This window comes from Telopea speciosissima, chromosome 5, assembly GCF_018873765.1.
Source record: "Telopea speciosissima isolate NSW1024214 ecotype Mountain lineage chromosome 5, Tspe_v1, whole genome shotgun sequence".
Taxonomy (NCBI): Eukaryota; Viridiplantae; Streptophyta; class Magnoliopsida; order Proteales; family Proteaceae; genus Telopea; species Telopea speciosissima.
In genome coordinates this window covers 43,768,989-43,789,348 of record NC_057920.1, presented here as the reverse complement: position 1 = coordinate 43,789,348, position 20,360 = coordinate 43,768,989, and the positions used below count along the sequence as shown (strand labels likewise).

At 39.0% G+C, this 20,360-nt stretch overlaps 1 long non-coding RNA gene across 1 annotated transcript; it reads left to right on the top strand.

Annotated features, from left to right (window-relative positions):
• Window positions 1-119: 119 nt before the first annotated feature.
• Window positions 120-18,778, top strand: LOC122662260. The gene is made up of 3 exons (XR_006332998.1): window positions 120-206; window positions 9,534-9,536; window positions 18,765-18,778. It is a non-coding gene; the product is annotated as an uncharacterized LOC122662260 (long non-coding RNA).
• Window positions 18,779-20,360: the final 1,582 nt, after the last annotated feature.

Below are 20,360 nucleotides of genomic sequence, written 5' to 3'. Positions count from 1 at the left end.
CCCCAATCCATTAAAGTCATCTCCTCACCCTGTGAGACATAGAGTGCATCAGTATGATCTATCCATATTTTCTTTGTGTATGTTGCAGCTTTGCTTCCAGCCCTTCATATTTCTTATGTCTAGGTATTATGTGGACAAATGGTTTCTCAGGTCCATCCATAAGGGTCAACATTACACGTTGTTCTTCAACTACTGCAGTAGTGCTTGTTGGTCAAACAACGGTCCAGGGATAAAAACATGGTTCCCTAGGGAAACCAATTAACTAAAACTTAGGGTATTGCACGCCCTAGGTTATCCCATGGTGTCCCATGGGTGCCCCATTTTAATTTTAGGGTTTCCCATGGTCTCCCATGGGAACCCTGGTGCATTCCTAATAGGGTTTCTCCTTCCCTCATGTGTCCCACGCAATTATAGAACACATTAGGGACAAAGAAAATACATCTCTAGTCATCACATGGCAAGAGAGATCCATCCCATACTCGAATGCGCAGAGGAAATTAATCGATTCGAGTTTCTTTCGCATCCCATAAATATTAATAATCAATGAACAGAAGGAATTAATAAAGAACTGCTAACCAGGTGAGCCTCAAGTGTTGCTCCTCCAATAGATAGTGGTTCTTCCTCCAGTGAGCGCTCCAAGCAAACAGATCTGAACCTCCAATGGTGCTACCAAGGTTCTACAAGCCAATCCCAGATGCCCTAAAACTCCTCAGCACAGATCTAGGGTTTCACAAACCCTAACTCTCAAACACAGGTGAGAGAAGCAAGAAGAAGAAGAGAGATCACAAGAGGGAGAGAGAGAAACCAAATATGCAGGAGAGAGAGTGTCTGCTCCAAAAACATGGAGAGCTTCTCTCTTCTGCGTTTTATGGTCCCCTATTTATAATAATAGGATTTAATTAAATCCTAGATAGATTTAATAGAGCCCTAGTGAGACTCTGACTCTCTCTCTCTCAGTCTGGCAGTTCTGTTTAAACTCAAAGTGCTACACAGGTGAAGGAGAATCTAATAGGGAAAGTATTAATTAGATTCTTTATTTAATTATTAATGGATAATTACAATTAGCACCAAATCCATTAATTAAATAAAGAGCCAATTAAATTAGCAAATTCTAAATAACTCCCTATATGATAACAATTTATCATATACAACCCCCCACTAATCAATACCATCATTATGGAATCTAGGGCATTTACACATGTACTACCAAACCCCAATCCATAGTACATGTCCATAAAAGAGCATCTGTGCATCCGATCGGGTCCCGCAAAACTCGATAAAACATTTTATTTGAAATAACTATAAATAATGTATCATTTTATGTAAAATAAATTTTGCAAAACCATTTTCAAAACGGTACTGGATCCAGATTCTGATCCAACCATGCACAGATAGTCTCTATCTTGGTGTTCCCCAATCGGGCAGTGGTGACCGTGTTGGATAACTCCTTCACTCACAAAGTGTTCACGCATTCCCAGAACACCGACTTTAACTCACCTGAGTCTCAGTCATTGATGAACCAAAGCATGCGATCACATTTTGAAGTGACAGGGTTCCCTCAGGTACAGGGTGTCGGTGACACATGTCTATCCCTTCCTACATCTGGCAGTAATACATGAGGGAATCGACAAAGTAGATTCTTTGCCAATGCACACATCAAACAGGTGAGCACTTGCATTCGTACCCTGACATCACATGTCTAGGCATACCCAATGCGACGACCATATGATAAGGGTGCCCAGCCCAAACCCTAGTCGTGACTACCATTTTAAGTATAACTTACGGACACATAATGCTCAAAAAGTTTATATCGCATGTGACAATATTAAACTAAAATGTATAAATGTTCAATACAAAGGTGAACCGGGTTGAACCGGACCGAACCGGGTTTGATGGACACACACTTGTCCAACAATCTCCCACTTGTACATCAAAGCCAATTCCTCATACATTTTAAACCCATGCCCTCCATGTGTTTCTCAAACACTCCTGGTGACAAACCCTTTGTCATGGCATCAGACACATTTTCAGTTGTGTCCACTTTAGAGATACTCACGTCACCCTGTTGGATAATCTCTCTGATGAGGTGATACTTCCGCTGCACGTGCTTGTTCCTCTGATGAGCCCTAGGCTCCTTAGCTTGTGCAATGGCCCCTCTCTTGTCACATAATAGGGGAATAGGGCCCTTGACAAGATCAGGGACTACCTCCAAATCTGATAGGAATTTCCTCAGCCAAACACCTTCTTTGGCTGCATCACAAGCTGCAAGGTATTCTGCTTTGGTAGTAGAATCGGCTGTAGACTTTTGTTTCGCACTCCGCCACACAATGGCACCTCCACCCATTAGATATACCATCCCGGACGTGGATTTTCTGTCATCCTTGTCAGTTTGGAAATCCGAATGTGTGTATCCCAATACTGACAACTGATCAAATCCAAAAACCAAGAAATATTCCTTAGTCCTTCTTAGGTACTTGAGGATATTCTTGACAGCACTCCAATGCTCGCGTCCAGGGTTAGATTGATAACGACTTACCATGCCTACTGCATAGTAAATATCTGGCCTCATACACAACATGGCGTACATAAGACTCCCTACTGCTGAGGCATAGGGAACCTCTTCATCTCTTCAATGTCTGTCTGAGACTGAGGACATTGAGATCTGGAAAGACTGACTCCATGTCTGAAGGGAACACTTCCCTTCTTGGAGTTCTCCATACTAAATCTGGCCAGGACTTTGTCTATATAGGTAGCCTGTGACAAGCCTAGCATCCTTTTCTGACGATCTCTTATAAGTTTAATCCTAAGGATATAGCTAGCTTCACCAAGGTCTTTCATCGAAAACGTTATGGATAACCACTGTTTTACCGATGAAAGAAAACCTACATCGTTACCAATCAGCAATATGTCATCTACGTATAAAATAAGAAAACATACTGCCCTCCCACTGATCTTCTTGTAAACGCATGGTTCATCCAAGTTTTGATCAAAACGAAACGATTTGATTGATTGATCAAACCTGATGTTCCAGCTCCTGGAAGCCTGCTTCAGCCCATAAATGGACCTCTGCAATTGGCACACCTTTCTTTCTTCCTCCAAGGAAGAAAACCCCTCTGGTTGTTACATGTAGATTTCCTCTTGAAGGAACCCATTTAGAAATGCAGTCTGCACATCCATCTGCCAGATCTCATAATCAAAGTGTGTTGCGATAGCCAATAAAATCTTGATGGATTTCATCATCGCTACTGGTGAAAAGGTTTCATCATAGTCTATACCCTCTTTCTGGGTATAACCCTTTGCCACTAGTCTCGCTTTGAATCTCTCAACCTTTCCATCTGCGTCCTTCTTCCTCTTGAAGATCCATTTACATCCAATTGGCTTGATGCCAAGTGGTGGATCGACTAGAGTCCAGACCTTGTTGGAATGCATCAAATCGATTTCAAAGCGCATTGCTTCCAGCCACCTAGTGGCATCAACATCCTTTAGAGCCTTAGAGTATGTCATCGGATCATCATCCGATTCAACTGATACCATGTGGAACTCTTCCACTGTTTCCTCTTCGGTTAGAAGAGTTAGCCTGGTGGGTGGTCTAATAGTCCTCCCATTGCGTCGAGGTTCCTCAGGTGTTGGTATTTCAGCGGGTATGTCAGTTGGTCTCACTTCTGGAAGTGACGTTTCTGAGCCATCTGATAGCTCTTTTATGACTACTGGTTCGGACCTCTGGGTCATCATTTCTTCCTCCAAAAATGTGACATGTTTACTTACAATGACCTTTTGGTCAACTGGGTCATAGAAATAATAGCCTATCGTGTCTTTGGGGTAGCCTAAGAAATAGCATCTCGAAGTCCTAGATTCTAACTTGTCTGTCTGTTGCTTTCGCACATGTGCTATGCAACCCCATACCCTAAGGTGTTGAATACTAGCTTTCGCCCTTTCCACAACTCAAAGGGTGTCTTGGCTATAGACTTAGATGGAACCCTATTCAAGATATATATCGCCGTCTCTAAAGCGTACCCCCAGAAAGAAAGAGGCAGCTCACTATAAGTGAGCATTGTCCTGACCATATCCAATAGGGTCCGATTGCGTCGTTTGGATACACCATTTTGTTGTGGTGTGCCTGGATTAGTTAGCTGACTAACTATCCCTTGGGATATGAGATGTTCTTTAAACTCATCCGATAGATACTCCCCTCTATGATATGATCGTAAGGACTTGACGCGTTTATCGAGCTGTCTTTCAACCTCGGCTTGGAATTCTTTGAATTTATCAAAGACTTCCGATTTCCTACGCATCAAGTATATATAACCATATCTAGAGTAATCATCGGTGAACGTGATAAAGTACTCATACCCATATCTTGGTTGTATGCTTATGGGTCCACACACGTCAGTGTGTATCAACTCCAACAGATCTGTGGCTCTAGCACCTTTATTGCTAAAGGGTTTCTTGATCATTTTGCCCTGAAGGCATGACTCACAGGTGGGGAATGGTTCCACCCTCAGACTCTCTAATGGCCCATCCCTCACCAATCTACTGATTCGGTCCACATTAATGTGACCCAATCTTAGATGCCACAGATATGTTGAGTTCACTGAGCTTGCTTTTCGTTTCAAATCAACATTTGAAACAACATTCGTTCTAATAGGGCAATCTAGAAAATACAAACCACTTTGCATATATCCGGATGCCACAAAGGAATTATTAAAATGAATAATCAATTTAGAATTAAAGGAAAAACTATATCCTTCCAAAACAAGTTTTGAAACTGAAATTATCTTCCTCTTGAAAGAGGGTACATAATAGCAATCCTTTAAAATTAAACTAGCAGAACTAAAATTTAAAATAAAAGTTCCCACAGCCAACGCCATGGTCTCAGCTCCAGTGCCCATCCGAATATGCATTTCATTTCTTTCCAGGTTCTTTGTCTCCTTGAACCCCTACAAATCATTGCAAATGTGAACAGTGGATCCACTATTCACCAACCAAGAATTGGTCGGTTCAAAAGATAAATTAGACTCATAAAGAACGTGAACATCATATGTACCTTCTTTAGCAGCCTCTGTTTCATCCGGCTTCTTGTCTTTCAAAGTTGCCAGGTAAGCACGACAGTTTCTTTTCCAGTGACCCTCCTTCTTGCAATAGAAGCACTTGTCTTTGCCTTTATTGCCAGACTTCCCACCCTTAGCTTTCAGGGTCTTACCCTTACTTCCCTTTTTCTTCTTCTTCCCATTTGAAGAAGGCTTTGCCTCAGTTGCATTGACCTCAGCATTGTTCTTTTTTAAGGACACTTTAGCCTCTACCAGTGCATTAGCAAGCTCAGTGAGCTCCATCTCCTTCTCGGACATCTTGTAGGACATCCTAAAAGGTGCGTAGGCAGAAGTGAGTAACGCTAAGATCACATCAGTCTTGTATCGTAGGCTGAAATCAGTCCCTATGGATTCTAGTTTTTCAAACAGATTGATCATTTTCATTACATGATCCATCACTGAAGTCCCCTAGGACATCTTGGAGTTATGGATTTAAGTCACCGCATCAGAATGTGCGTGTGTCAACTACCTGTTGAACAATTCAGCAAGCTTATCCATTTTACCCCCAGCAGTGCGTATATCCTTGACTGAGTCTACAACTGACTTTTCAACGATCCTAGGATATAGAGTGATGCCTTGGAATCCCTCATGAAGAACTCTTGCATCTCTTCATTTGCCTCAAAATCGTTCGGGTCGGGTTGAGGAGGAACTTGTTCATCTAGAACTGTGTACATTCCTTCAGCAGTCAGGAGCAACTTAATGCTCCGGTACCAATCGACATACTTTGTACCATTAAGTTTGTATTCGCTAATGAGTGTTAACAGGTTGGAATTAACGGCAACCATCGTATATTAATCTACACATGCACAATTAAATAACCACATGCTAATTAATGACCATTGAAAATAATAAATTGAGCACACACACATCAATGGTCTTTCATGATTTGGGTTTCCCTCATAACCCAAAAGATGAATTGGATACCTACAACCCTTGCATGCATAACTTATCCTGTCGGGAGTCATTATACACACCATGGTAGTGTGGACTAAGCTGTCCGCCTCATGGGCTTCCAATATTTTCGACCACCTGGGTATCATGTCCAGATCATATCGGCTGACATACACCCAAATCATGTACTTACCTATTGCATTAGTTAGAATCATGAAATCATGAAAGATGGCCCACTGTCGCAGTGCCCTCTCACTATCCATACCCTAACGTATCTAGATAGAGGTAAATATAGATAAATGTGTGACAGAGGTCCTGACAATGTCTTGTCGGCTTATGTGGGGTCATGTCACATATTTTCTACATTTATCTTCAATAGGAGGCCATGGACATGTCTACTGATTAAGACTAGTCCATATCATACATGTATTGTGAATAAAGAGGGATTAATTAACTCTCACATACATGGATAGATTTAAACAACATAATTAATCAACATTAATTAAAAGTGATTATGGGATGGCGGCATTTTTATCAAAAGCAATTAAAGAATCCTCCCAATAAAAATAAAACTAATAACTTTGGGTGCATTTTTCATGCCATGGATGCCACGCCTCGGTCATCTCCTTCGCCCGATTACGTCTTCAAAGTAGGTGACTTGCATCTCCATAAGCTTTGAGTACCACATGTGGATCACCATCAACATGCCCTGGGAGTCCTAACTCCTCTAAACTTACAATGGAAACCTAGGAAAAATTCTATACACTTTCCTTTCCATAATAATAAAGAAACCCCGCATGGAGAAACCAACCCACCATTTGGGCTGCCCATGGGGTGGAGTACATTTGTTTATAAAAAAGAAAGGGGGAGAGAGAGAAAGAGAGAGAAGCATCACATCCACTCATAACCCCATGTATCATATACATAAACAATCCATCCATTTATTAGAATGCCATTCCCATAATCACATCATAATATAATTTCATGCATGGGCATTAAAGCAAGTGAACCAAAAATTAAAACATGGATTCCTTCAATTATTGAACCACCACATCGCATGTGATAACATGTATCCAAGCCCATAAAATTAAAATGCGATTGCAAGTGGGTAAAGAGGGAATCTCTTCACCCATCATCATCCTCCAAAAACAAAACAAAATAATAAAATTCTGTTTTGAAAAATCTGTTTTTTTTTTTTTTTTTTTTGTTAAACTAGAGGGAAAACAAGGGGGGTGCATGCAGCCCACTTGCGCAGGCTGCAGGCACTCCCTGCGCAGCCCATAGGCACAGGGCCCACGGACAGCAGCCTGCAGGCCCACAGCCCGCAAGCTTGCTGCCCGCAGGCAACAGCCCGCAAGGGGATGCGCACAAAGGTAGGTTCATGGGGAAGGGCGTGCACAGAGGCTTGGCAGCGTGCGCTCCCCCCCCCCCCCCCACATATAGAACATGATTAAAAAATTTTAAAATAAAAATTAGTAATCACAACCTAATTGGATACATGCTTCAATAATTTGAATAAACAAAACAAACCAAATCCATCATCACATGGGTAGGTTGTTACACTAACAACCTTGTAACTACCCATGTGCACATGGAAAGGTTATTACAACAACCATATCCTAACCACCCATGTGCCAACTTGCATCCCACTCATGATAATCATATTAACAATTAATTATCTAATATTCATGGGTGGGAAATGTGGCTCTGATACCACACTGTTGGTCAAACAACGGTCCAAGGATAAAAACATGGTTCCCTAGGGAAACCAATTAACTGAAAATTAGGGTATTGCACGCCCTGGGTTATCTCATGGTGTCCCATGGGTGCCCCATTTTAATTTTAGGGTTTCCCATGGTCTCCCATAGGAACCCTGGTGCATTCCTAATAGGGTCTCTCCTTCCCTCATGTGTCCCACGCAATTATAGAACACATTAGGGACAGAGAAAATACATCTCTAGTCATCATATGGCAAGAGGGATCCATCCCATACTCGAAGGCGCAGTGGAAATTAATCGATTCGAGTTTCTTTCGCATCCCATAAATATTAATAATCAATGAACAAAAGGAATTAATAAAGAACTGCTAACCTGGTGAGCCTCACGTGTTGCTCCTCCAATAGACAGTGGTTCTTCCTCCAGTGAGCGCTCCAAGCAAACAGATCTGAACCTCCAATGGTGCTACCAAGGTTCTACATGCCAATCCCAGATGCCCTCAAACTCCTCAACACAGATCTAGGGTTTCACAAACCCTAACTCTCAAACACAGGTGAGAGAAGCAAGAAGAAGAAGAGAGATCACAAGAGGGAGAGAGAGAAACCAAAAACGTAGGAGAGAGAGTGCCTGCTCCAAAAACATGGAGAGCTTCTCTCTTCTACGTTTTATGGTCCCTTATTTATAATAATAGGGTTTAATTAAATCCTAGATAGATTTAATAGAGCCCTAGTGAGAGTCTGACTCTCTCTCTCTCAGTCTGGCAGTTCTGTTTAAACTCAAAGTGCTACACAGGTGAAGAAGGAGAATCTAATAGGGAAAGTATTAATTAGATTCTTTATTTAATTATTAATGGATAATTATAATTAGCACCAAATCCATTAATTAAATAAAGAGCCAATTAAATTAGTAACTTTCAAATAACTCCCTATATGATAACAATTTATCATATACAACTCCCCCACTAATCAACACCATCGTTATGGAATCTAGGACATGTACACATGTACTACCAAACCCCAATCCATAGTACATGTCCATATAAGAGCATCTGTGCATCCGATCGGGTCCCGTAAAACTCGATAAAACACTTTATTTGAAATAACTATAAATAATGTATCATTTTATGTAAAATAAATTTTGCAAAACCATTTCCAAAACGGTACTGGATCCAGATTCTGATCCAACAATGCATAGACAGTCTCTATCTTGGTGTTCCCCAATCGGGCAGTGGTGACCATGTTGGATAACTCCTTCACTCACAAAGTGTTCATGCATTCCCAGAACACCGACTTTGACTCGCTTGAGTCTCAGTCATTGATGAACCAAAGAATGCGATCACACTTTGCAATGACAAGGTTCCCTCAGGTACAGGGTGTCGGTGACACATGTCTATCCCTTCCTACATCTGGTAGTAATACATGAGGGAATCGACAAAGTAGATTCTTCGCCAATGCACACATCAAACATGTGAGCACTCGCATTCGTACCCTGATATCACATGTCTAGGCATACCCAATGCGACGACCATATGATAAGGGTGCCCAGCCCAAACCCTAGGCGTGACTATCATTTTAAGTATAACTTATGGACACATAATGCTCAAAAAGTTTATATCGCATGTGACAATATTAAACTAAAATGTATAAATGTTCAATACAAAGGTGAACCAGGTTGAACCGAACCGAACCGGGTTTGATGGACACACACTTGTCCAACAGTGCTAGGACATATTGCATCAGTTATCTTCTTATTAATGGTCCACTGTTTGTTCCACTCCATGAGATTGAGATTGAGATGGGTTCCGGTGGGTTGAAGCATCAGAGATGGGAAAAAGGGTTAGGGGGTAGGAGAGGGTCAGAGATAAAGAGGGGGTTAAACCTACCTGAGCCGTGCAAGGCCGTCGAAACCCAACAACCACCACCGCCAATTGTAACCGCAAGTCCCTTGGGCGGAGCTGCTAGCAACCCAGGTCCTTCAGTCACAACACCACGGAAAGAAGGGGATGTTAGCGAGAGAGATGCTGCCGACTGCCAACTGCCGGCTGTGAGAGACGTCGCCACTTTTCCTTCCATCTCTCTCTCTCTCTCTCTCTCTGTTTCAAAAAATGAAGAAGGGACTTGCCTTTCTATTTTAACGACCAAATATCTATTTCACCCCTCATATTTGGGTCTTATGAACACATGCTCATTAAAGAGCAAAAAAATTGAAAAAACTGAAGGAAAAAATGTTTTTGGCCATAATCCAATTATTTTGGGGGTGTTTTCACTTATTTTAAATAAAAACAAGTTTCAAAAATAATACCATACACATGAAAAAATAAATGAAAATGAAAAATAATAACAAAAAGACCCTAAGTGGAATAGACATTTGTTTGTTTGTGATGGAGTTATGATCCTAAATAGGCAATGTGAGTTCGGGTTCTATCTTAAGTTATCTTTGGTATCTATTGTTTTTTATGTTTATCTACCACAAAAATGTTTTTGCAGGTGTTTGGTATCATTTATGGACCTTATTTCTGTTTAAATAAATCAAAATAACACAAACTATAATAGGATCGAGACCTATTTATATATTACGGACAAAAAAATATTTTTGACCATTTATGTAGACACCTTTAATTAGCATGTGCTTTAATAAGTCCCAAAACTTAAGGTAAAATGTAATTTTCTTCTATGTTATAAGAAAAGGAAGGATAAACTCATCTCCGCTCCATTCCTAATCTCAACCCTCCTCGCCATACCATAGTTACCAAAATCGGGAACGGCAAAAAAATGAAAGCCTTATGGTATGGGTTTTAAGCGGCCAAAAATTACAAACAGACGGTCAATTAAAACGGTAAAGAAATAGAGAACGGCAAACAATAGAAAATGGATGGTACGGGTTTTAAATATCTATATTATAAAAAAGGGAACAAAACAAATGACACTATTCTCATGTAAATTGAGGAAATTTTATTTGAAATACATGCTTCTAATTTCGGTGTCCATGCATTGACTTTGAATTGAAGGTGATATCATGAAAAATGTAGCCCTTCGAGTCATCAGTACATCATGGAAAGAATCAGGCCGATCAGAGTACGTGACAGAGAGATATGGTCAGTTAAGTAAGCCATTGTTCAAATTAAAAGGCCAAAAAAACAAAATGGGAACATGTTTTAAATGCGTTTAAAATGGGAATGCTTACCATATGACGGTTTTTCCGTATGTAAAACGTGTTTAAAACGGTAAAAAATAGAAATGCGTGTTTTTGCTAACAGAGTCCCGACTCCGGCCATCGGCATTCCCTACTCCCCCTATGCACAACTAGCTCCCTCCCTGTGAGACGTCACCCCTCCCCGCTCAGAATGAATATGGCTATTGTATTTGGGATAAAATTCTGGGACTTATTTTAATTATAAACTGATAATGAAGAATTCCAGAAAGACAGTACAATATAGACGAATAATTACCAAAAAAAAAAGTACAAGATAGATGAATAAATGGAAGAAGAGACGAGGGGGTATGTCGTTTGTTATTTTCATTGCTGAAGTTCCTTTATGGTAAAAATTAAGGTAGTAGCAATTTTAGGGTTCTTGGTTTCTTTGAAACTCGTGTATGTTCTTGTAACTCAACGAATATTCAAAAAGTTTGTCTTTTCGGTCTCCTTTGTATGTTGCTCTCAGATTGCCATTAGAGTAAGTGAGGTTCCTTTGAGAAACAAAGGGAGGAAAAACAATGGATTCCTGTGTTAGGTAATTGATCGATACACCAAAAGCTCCGAAGTTGATGGAATGTATTAAATTAAGCTCTTTAATCTATCCCATACTAGGCTAGCCCAAGCTAGCGCCAATACACTAGAATGGGGCCCATTAGGCACATAATAGACCAACACGCTTCCGCAGCCGTCGTCCTCTGCGGCTCTCACTCTAGACAACTTTCACTCCAGTTGTAGGAAGGTAGCCCTTTCTAGTGGCTCCACTCTGCTCTAGGTAGCCCTATCATAGGTATCCCTCTCTGTGACTCGAACCCGTTACGTGATACCCAGCTCTAATACCAAACGTTAGGTACTTGAACGATACGCCTAAAGCATCAAAACTGATGGAATACGTTATATCAAGCCCTTTAACCTATCCCATACTAGGCTGGCCCAAGCTAGCGTCCATACACTAGAGTGGGCCTCATTAGGTACATAACATCCTGCGATTCCAAACTTGACGACATCTAGTGCTTGCCTACAAAGGAGATATGGAATTGGGAAGGAAGATGGGTGAAGGGGAATCTCTTTACCCACCTCTTAAATTATATATGGGCCCATTTCTTTAGAAAGGCCTAACTTCAATGATAAATTTCCATTATTTCGACCCATTTCTTCAAAAATGATATAAAAATTATGGGAAAGAGATCGTTGCCTAGCTAGGCCGCTAGAGCTTGCACACACGTGCTGGCCAATAGGAGCGTGTGTGCAAGCATCGCCCTGGGCGAGATTCCCACTTTTCCATGGGGGCAGTGCAGTATTTTCGTGCACTTCTATGTCTAAGCGCAAGAGCTACATAGGCCACGCGATCAACATTCTTTTCCCCAAAAATTATTTACACATATGTAGTTTCTTGTATCTCATTCTACACTCTATTAAGTCTAGTATCTACCAAACAATTTTCATTTTTTTTTAATCAAAAATGATTTTTGTTAAGGGAAAATTTCTCACTCCCTTATATTTACTCAAACTCTTACATTAATTCTCTCTAAACAAAACAAACTCTCACCTTTCCTTATCCTCTGTTAATTTAAAATACCCAAATTACCCTCCAATGATTCAATAGTCTCATTTCTTATTCTTATTCTTCTTTCTCCAAAGCTCAGCTTGCCCCGCCACTCACCCCCTCACCTAACCTCGTTGCTACAACCACCCCACAAAAAAGAGGCAAAATGTTCTGCATAGCAGAGGTGAGGGGGTGAGCAGTGGGGAAAGGTGAGGGGGTTGGTTCATATAAATTGCGACAAACACAACCACAGTACCGGCTTCTCCCAATTAGTGTGATCCTCTCTTAAGGGCTCACTGGTTCACACATCCCATATAGTAGTACATTCGTATCAGCTTAAAATATAGAATGAGATATCCACCAAAAAAGGAGAAGAATGATTCCAGGTCAGGAGAGTAGAGATCTCAGATAGGAGCAAAGATTTCATAGAGCTCTTCCAACAACTCAGCATTTTTTATTCTATGCCCAACTATGAGTTTAGAGCACAATTTCAAGAGCTCCAATATCATGGGGACGACCATGTTATCTGCATCATCGACGACAACGTCTGATCTTGGAAGATGATCGCTATGGGCAGCGTCTTCGTTGAGAAGTTTCTACACAACTACAGGAAAATGGGGTGAAAATGGGGTAGAAGATTGTTTCCTTTCTCATGTATCAAGGTAAGAGGTGAGGGGTTTACAGTGCAGAACAAGGTGAGGGGATGAGCTGCAGAGAAAGAAGAAGAAGCGGGTCCCACCTCTGTTAATAAAAAGTTAAAAAAGAAATAGAATGATAGAATCATTGGAGGATAATTTGGGTATTTTAAATTAACAGAGGAGAAGGAGAGAAAGGAGTTTGATTTTTGGGAGAATCAGATGTAAAAGTTTGAACAAGGAGTTGAGGAGGTAAGTATAAGGGAGTAATAGAAATTTTGTGTTGGTCTCAACCTCTCAGGAGGCCAAGAGCTCATTATAAGACTTACAACGAGCTTATGAGCAAGGTTGGACACAATTAATAGTGTGGATGGATTGTAAATAACTTATTTCTTGGTGCACGCAAGGCTCGTGTGATGTTTGGCCGTGGGAGCTACTTACACTGTTGTTAGAGATATTGTAGCTCTAGCAGATTAATGGGCAGCCGAGGTGGGCTAGGAAGGAGAAGTAATGCAATACCTACTTTTCCTTTCCAGCAATTTAAATTTTCCTATAACCCAAAAAAAAATGAGGGAGAAGACATGTAACCTTTATCCAATGCAAGTCCTCCCTTACTAACATAATATTGAATGGAAAAAATATTCATAAATCCATAAAAAAATAGAAGCCATTATAACATTTATAGAGTATGGACCTGTGAAGAAGTTGGATACGCATTTTTGGAACACCCATGGACTATTACAACCCACCTGAATTCACAAGGAAAGAAGATGACTCACTAGTCATCCTTCTCTTCTCATCAGATAACATGAAAGGTCGACATCCCCAAAAGCTTTGCTCAAGAGGACAGGTCAAAGCACCCAACAATTTTCTTATTACAGTGGCAGAGATTGGCACTTGTGCTTTCGCTTCAGCTGCAACCATGTTATCCCTGCATAATAGAGTAATAACTTCCTTGATCAATAGTAGCTAGGGGGGGGTGGGGCCAAAGTGACTTTTAACATTTGTTAGATAGATATTACTCATTAGAAATCCAAATTCTACAAATGGAGGAGGAACAAGATAATTGAGAAATTTGAGGCTATTGCAATTCTTAATTCAACAAATCCAATCAAATCAAATGCAACAAAAGAGTTTTTATATATTAATTACATATAATTAATCCAGTGTAAAACTAATCAAAAGCATAGTATAAGTACCTGTGCTAATTGTTTTAGTGAGCGCAAAATCTCCATGTAGAAACAGAATTGTAGATATGGCAGTTGTTTATGATGTATAAATCCCTCGAAACTTGTGGTTTGGAGATGGGGTAATACCATAAACCCGTCGATTTTGTCTCAATTAACACCTTTGTATCCTCTGTCTCTCTCTAGGTACATAACATTTGTATCCTCTATGTCTCTCTCTAGGTACATAACAGTCTCTCTAGGTACTACCTTCAAATCAATACAGTATTCTTTCATCCATGTACATTCTCATTCCCGTAGCAGTAGTAGTAGTCTTTCAACATCCATATCTCCATTTTAGAATCATCTTTAGCACATGAAAGGCATAGCAACCCTCTCAACTCCACCAATTGTAAAGAACTTTGATTTTGTAAAGACCTAAGATCAAGACAACCTTCAGGATGTGAGACTAGTCTGAATTCTTTGTTCTCGAGGTCAAAGCGATGATGGTATATATTGTTAGGGTCAATCATATGCCCATGGTAGACCTTGTTGTCAATCCAAGGATCATAGTAGACCAACCAGTGGAAGTCTCCGTTGCTGGAGCACTTGTTTGGGCAACATCGTATGGAGAATCCATCACGTCCCTCCAAGCACAAGAAGTAGTAGTAGTAGTACTAGAGCCCCTTCTTTCCATTCCGATTCCAAGGGTAAAGACTAGACATTGGGTCCTGAATGAAGTAGCCTCAGCCTCATCATCGCTAAATCGGTTCCATACAGGGGATAATTAGGGGGAATCAAACGAACTACTTTATAATCGTCAATTGACTGAAGATATCCGAAACCAACAGAAGATCTAGGTCTATAAACGGGAAACGGAGGAGGGTTTGAAAATGTTACCAATTCATGTGTACTAGGATTACAAATATGAATCCCCTCATAGTCACCATAGCTGTCTTGAATGGAAACCAAATCGAAACAAATAGGTAACACCGTGGGGAAAGCATTCTTTCACTTGATCTTAAATCTGCTTATTGGATTCCCTTCTCTGTCCGTAGATTTTAGGAAATTGTGGGAGGGATCCCTTTCCCATTCCCATGGATTGGCTGGAGGTTTAATGAGTAGAAGTGGAGAAGAGAATGTTTGGATTTGGATTTGGAGTTGGATTGGGTGAGAGTAATGGAATTGAATGAAAAAATGATCATGAGAGATCAGATAATGCCATCGTTTACATAAGCACCTGAATCTCAAGAGGGTCTTCACGGGTAGCTTAGATAGCACGTTTATCAAAACATCTTCTACCTGAAACAGCCTCCGATCATGGACCATCACCATCTTCTCCTCCACCACCTCCATATTCATCATCTACTAAGAGCTAAAGAGGAATTTATGAGAGCAAACCGGCATTGGAAATTAGGGCGGAGGAACTGGAAGAGAGATGAAAACAGTGTATGAATCTCTTATGGGTTAGTTTTGGACCGTACTATTCAAGTTTGACATTTATCCAGTAAATCAATTAGATTTTGTTTTGTTCATCAAAAATTAGATTTTGTTTTGGGGGTTATCAGGTCACTGAGCAGGTCATCACAGAAGGGAGGTGGGCATCTAATTCAAGTTACGCGGTTTGCCATTTGTAAAAATTTGGAACATCGATCTAAGACTGCATTTGGTATGTATTATTAGAATGCATTTCAGGTTGATTTCTCATCTTCAAACCATCAAAACAATTATAATTATCATCCAAGAATGCAAATTGACCTGGAATGCATTCAAAAAACACTGTCGTAATCAAGCTTTGGTAATATAATGAGAAATTCTAACTCGCTATTGGGGTTGACAAGGAAAATCTTGACCCGTTAGGTAAGACCTCGTAACCCACGTTGATCTCTAGAAAGACAGGCCCATGACCATGAGAACCATGGGACCTTGTGTTAAGGATGTCAAATGGTGTTGTTTTGATTATACGATGCGGTTCCAATTCGGTGCACATTTTGCAAGGTAGAAATCAAAACCGCACCGGATAAGGATCACCCAAAATCAGAATCATTTTATATGCAGCGCGGTTTTAGCGGTTTCTATTTAGTTTTCGCTATCCGGTTTACATGCGGTTTGTAATACCGGTTTCAACTTTGTACCATTTAATTTTGTTTTTCATATCCATGTTATCTAGGATAAATTATATTGATTCATACACATCTAACTCTAGGCAAAGTTCACTTGAAGACTTGCCAGTTGCAATGATAATCTTAAGTGATTACTCAAGGCCGCAAAGTACCGCAAGGAAAACCAATCTGAAGACATCACTAATCCACCAATCAATTCATTAGCAAAGTCCACTAACACATGCTCATACCCAAACCTTCCGTTTCTTCATGAATTTGGCACTCAAACTGAAATTCAAAAAAATCTCAGTAAGGAGTCCTAATATTTTAGAGTGCTTAACCCCATTCTAATCAAATAAGAATATTCCTAATTTCGGTTTTCTACTCGATTTCTATTCGCTTAACCAACCATTTTTCTGGTTTTGAATCAAACCGAACCGATAATAGAACCTATGAAATCAGAATCGCGTCATTTTTATACAGTGCGGTTCAATTTGATCATAAACGGTCTACTTCGGTTCCATTTTGGCACCCTTACCTTGTGTAGGACCCCAATGGGTGGAGAAGACTCAAATCCAATAATATACTCTTCCATGTATTGGCATGCATCTTATTTGTAACAAAATTGTTTTTTTAATAGTTTTGAATTTTTCAAATGCTTTATTTAGTTTTTTTGTAACCCAGTTTTTTTTGAATTTGACATGAAAATCTATTTATCCACAAGATTTCAGCTCCATCTAACGAAGCAAGTGGCATGCAAATTATTTTGCTGATTTGGTTGGAGGGGGGGGGGGGGGGAAGCTCATTGGGAATTGTTATATCCCAATGGTCTAAGTGGGGATCCGATACTTGTCAATTTTTTGGGTTTAAAACCCATATTTTTTCTTAGTCCCGAGCCTTTCAAGCATGATTCATGAATTTGGGGTTTCAAATCTGCGAGAAAAATGGGGGATGTTGCTATATTTATCAAGAATCGATTAAGGGAATATTTCATTCTATATAAAAATTGATCTTACCGTTATTTAGAGATTTAGTCTCAAACTGCCTGTGAAAAAGGGGGATCTTACCGTTTTGGACTACGAATCTATTATGGGAAGATTTCATTCTACAAAAACATTGATTTGATCCCAGATTTTTTAGATAATGGCGGTAGTGGGTGAGGTTGAGGAGGTGGAAAAGGTAACCTCAACCTAAAACATAGGATTACAAAATGATTACCGTTTTTATCATCCTTGTTTTTTTTGTTTTGTTAATTTTTTAATATTTTTATGATCGATACAGCAACCGATCTGATAAAACCTGGATTTCTGTCATTTTTAACCGATTCAAAACAATTATGACTGATCCGGATCAGTATTGGATCGGTATCGATCATGAGTCATGACCGATCCCGAGATTAGGAACCTTGTTGCTGAGAAACAAAAGAAATTGATTAAGCTAAAATATTAAATAACATCCATGTAATATAGAGTATCATAGTGCCTGTGCGTGCATGCTCAATTAGCCAGAGCCTGTTTTTACCAAAAAATGAAGAGGGAAAACTATTGCCCCCACCCTTGTACTTTGCCCTAATTACACACTCCTCCCCTTGACTTTGCCCAATTACATACGATTCCCTTATAGTTTCCACAAAATTACTAAAACCTTCCATGTTGTTAGTTTCCGGCTGTTAAGTCGTGACGTGCCGTATTTATATTTTTTCTAATACCAAAACTAACCCTAGGTCCATGCAAATTAGACTCTTTTACCCTTTTAATTAAAAAGGATTCTTCTTTCTTCTTCTTCTTCTTCTTGTAAACCTTGTTAGAATTGTGTGGCCCAAAAAAAATTTATTTTGTGTAATTTTTGCACATTATTGGATATTTCTATATTCTCATTTTGTGGCATGTGTCTTGTGGCATTTATATTTTGTGGCTTGTAAAATTAATTAAATTGGTACCATAGTTTTTGGTCTACTTGGCTAGTGGATCGGTGTTTTAGATGATCATTCTGATGGGCCATTTTTAGTCTTTCATGATGTATTACATGTTTATGTATGCATTGTCGGATTGTGATAGGTTTGAGGGGTGCAAGTCAAAATAACTCAGACTATGGGAGACATAAGGACTAGTCTCTTGATGGTCAGTACACATAAGGTCTATGGAAAGACCTCATGTACGTTGAGTGTTGATCCTAGTGACTAATATTCCATTGCCAGTAACTTGACAATTACGGAAGTATACATGTACCTACAAACTGCCAATTTAAAAAGGTTTTATCGTCAAAATGGTTTTTTGAAAATATTTTTATTTATTGATATAACAATATATTATTTATTTTCTATCTTTGCAAAACCAATTTTGATTTGTTTTTTAGTAAGGGCAGTTTTATAATTTTGATCCCCTTTTTGTTTAGGGGTATTTTTGATAATTATCAAGGTAAGCCCAAGAGGCATTCTGGATATGGATATTAGGTGGCTAGCATCTCACTTAGGGTTGGACTTTATGAGTTATGACTGATCTTCTCCACCCTAAAGATATAAATATCTCAAGATCACACAGGCAAGGGGTTCTTTGGAAGCTCAAAATACCAAATTGTGGTATACCTGTCCAGCTAGGGTGAGCACCCTGATTGCTTGTGAGATCCTTGAAAATTCTAGTGGCTTCATCAAATTGTAATCATCTATAATCTATCTTTTACAATTTACTAAGAGAGGTTTAAGTCTTCTCCTCCAACTCATTCAACAAAGTAATTTAGATTCTTATCTCCAAAACTTATGTCTTTTCCTTTTTACTTTTTATTGAAGAATCTATAGATAGATAAATCTGATTTAGGATTTTGCTTTTCATAAATTAGAATTATATGGTTCCTTATTTGAGATCCTTCTAGGGCTCTTTTTCTTACAACACAAGCATGATGGTTCTGCTAATCTCTAGTGTCCTAGATGATTTATTTTGCTTGACATGTTCTATAGATTGTTTATTTATTTTAAATAAAATTTGTATATGTTCTTTGAGTTAGACAATTGTTTATATGCTTGCATATGGAGAATTCTGATTTTTTTTATCTTCAAAAGGATAATGTTTCTTTAAGCTTTTTGTTTGTGATTTTGAAAAGAAGTTGAATAGTCCTCTATGTATAGAGAAAGAAAAAAATGATTTTTATATAACACATTTATTGAAAGATTTTGACAATAGAAAAGATAATGAAGTCATTGAATGTTGTAAGAGTTTTCTTGGAAGTTGAAAAAGTATAATGACTTTTGAAATGAGGTGTCATTAATAATTAATTAGTCTTCTTGAAATTTAAAAAGTCTTATTGATTTATACAGAAGGACATTGGTACTTGAAAGGTTGTGTTGGAAGATAAAAAGATTTTTCTTTTGTTTCCATGCATTACTTGTGCCAAGCCTCCTAATTGCTTTTGGCTCATTACAAGTCATATAATGTATTTTAGCTCATGTCAAGCCACCTACATTTATTAGCTTATCAAGCCATATTATTGACATGAAGTCATTGACTTAAGCCTTTTTTTTTTGTGAAGCTATTTTTGTTCTTAATAGCCTCTCTTGTCATATTATGAAATATTTTTTGGGCTTTATATTAGGCTTGACTTGTTTAATTTGGGATAAATTTATTAAGGACTGAATTAAATTAAATTAAATAATTTTGTTCCATGTAAATCCATCTCAATTTTGTAGAAGTATGGGTTATGATATATTCCAATGTTACGTATATATCCAATCTTATTGTTTTTAGTGGGAGCATGGGTTTGGGCATTTGGAGTGAAATTTTTATGGGTTGTTTTATTCATTATTCCGATGCTCAGACATGATGACACCCATCGGTTAATCACATGAATGAGATAGGATTGTGAATGAAATAAGAACCCTCTGTGTCGACAGCCATCGGATAAGACACTATTGATCCTTGATTGATTGGATTCTTCTCTACGCCCATCGGATACGAAAAGAATTGAATTTATCATTGGATTGGTAATTAATTTATGATTTGAGGTCCTTGATTAATAGAATTCTTCCTCACGCTC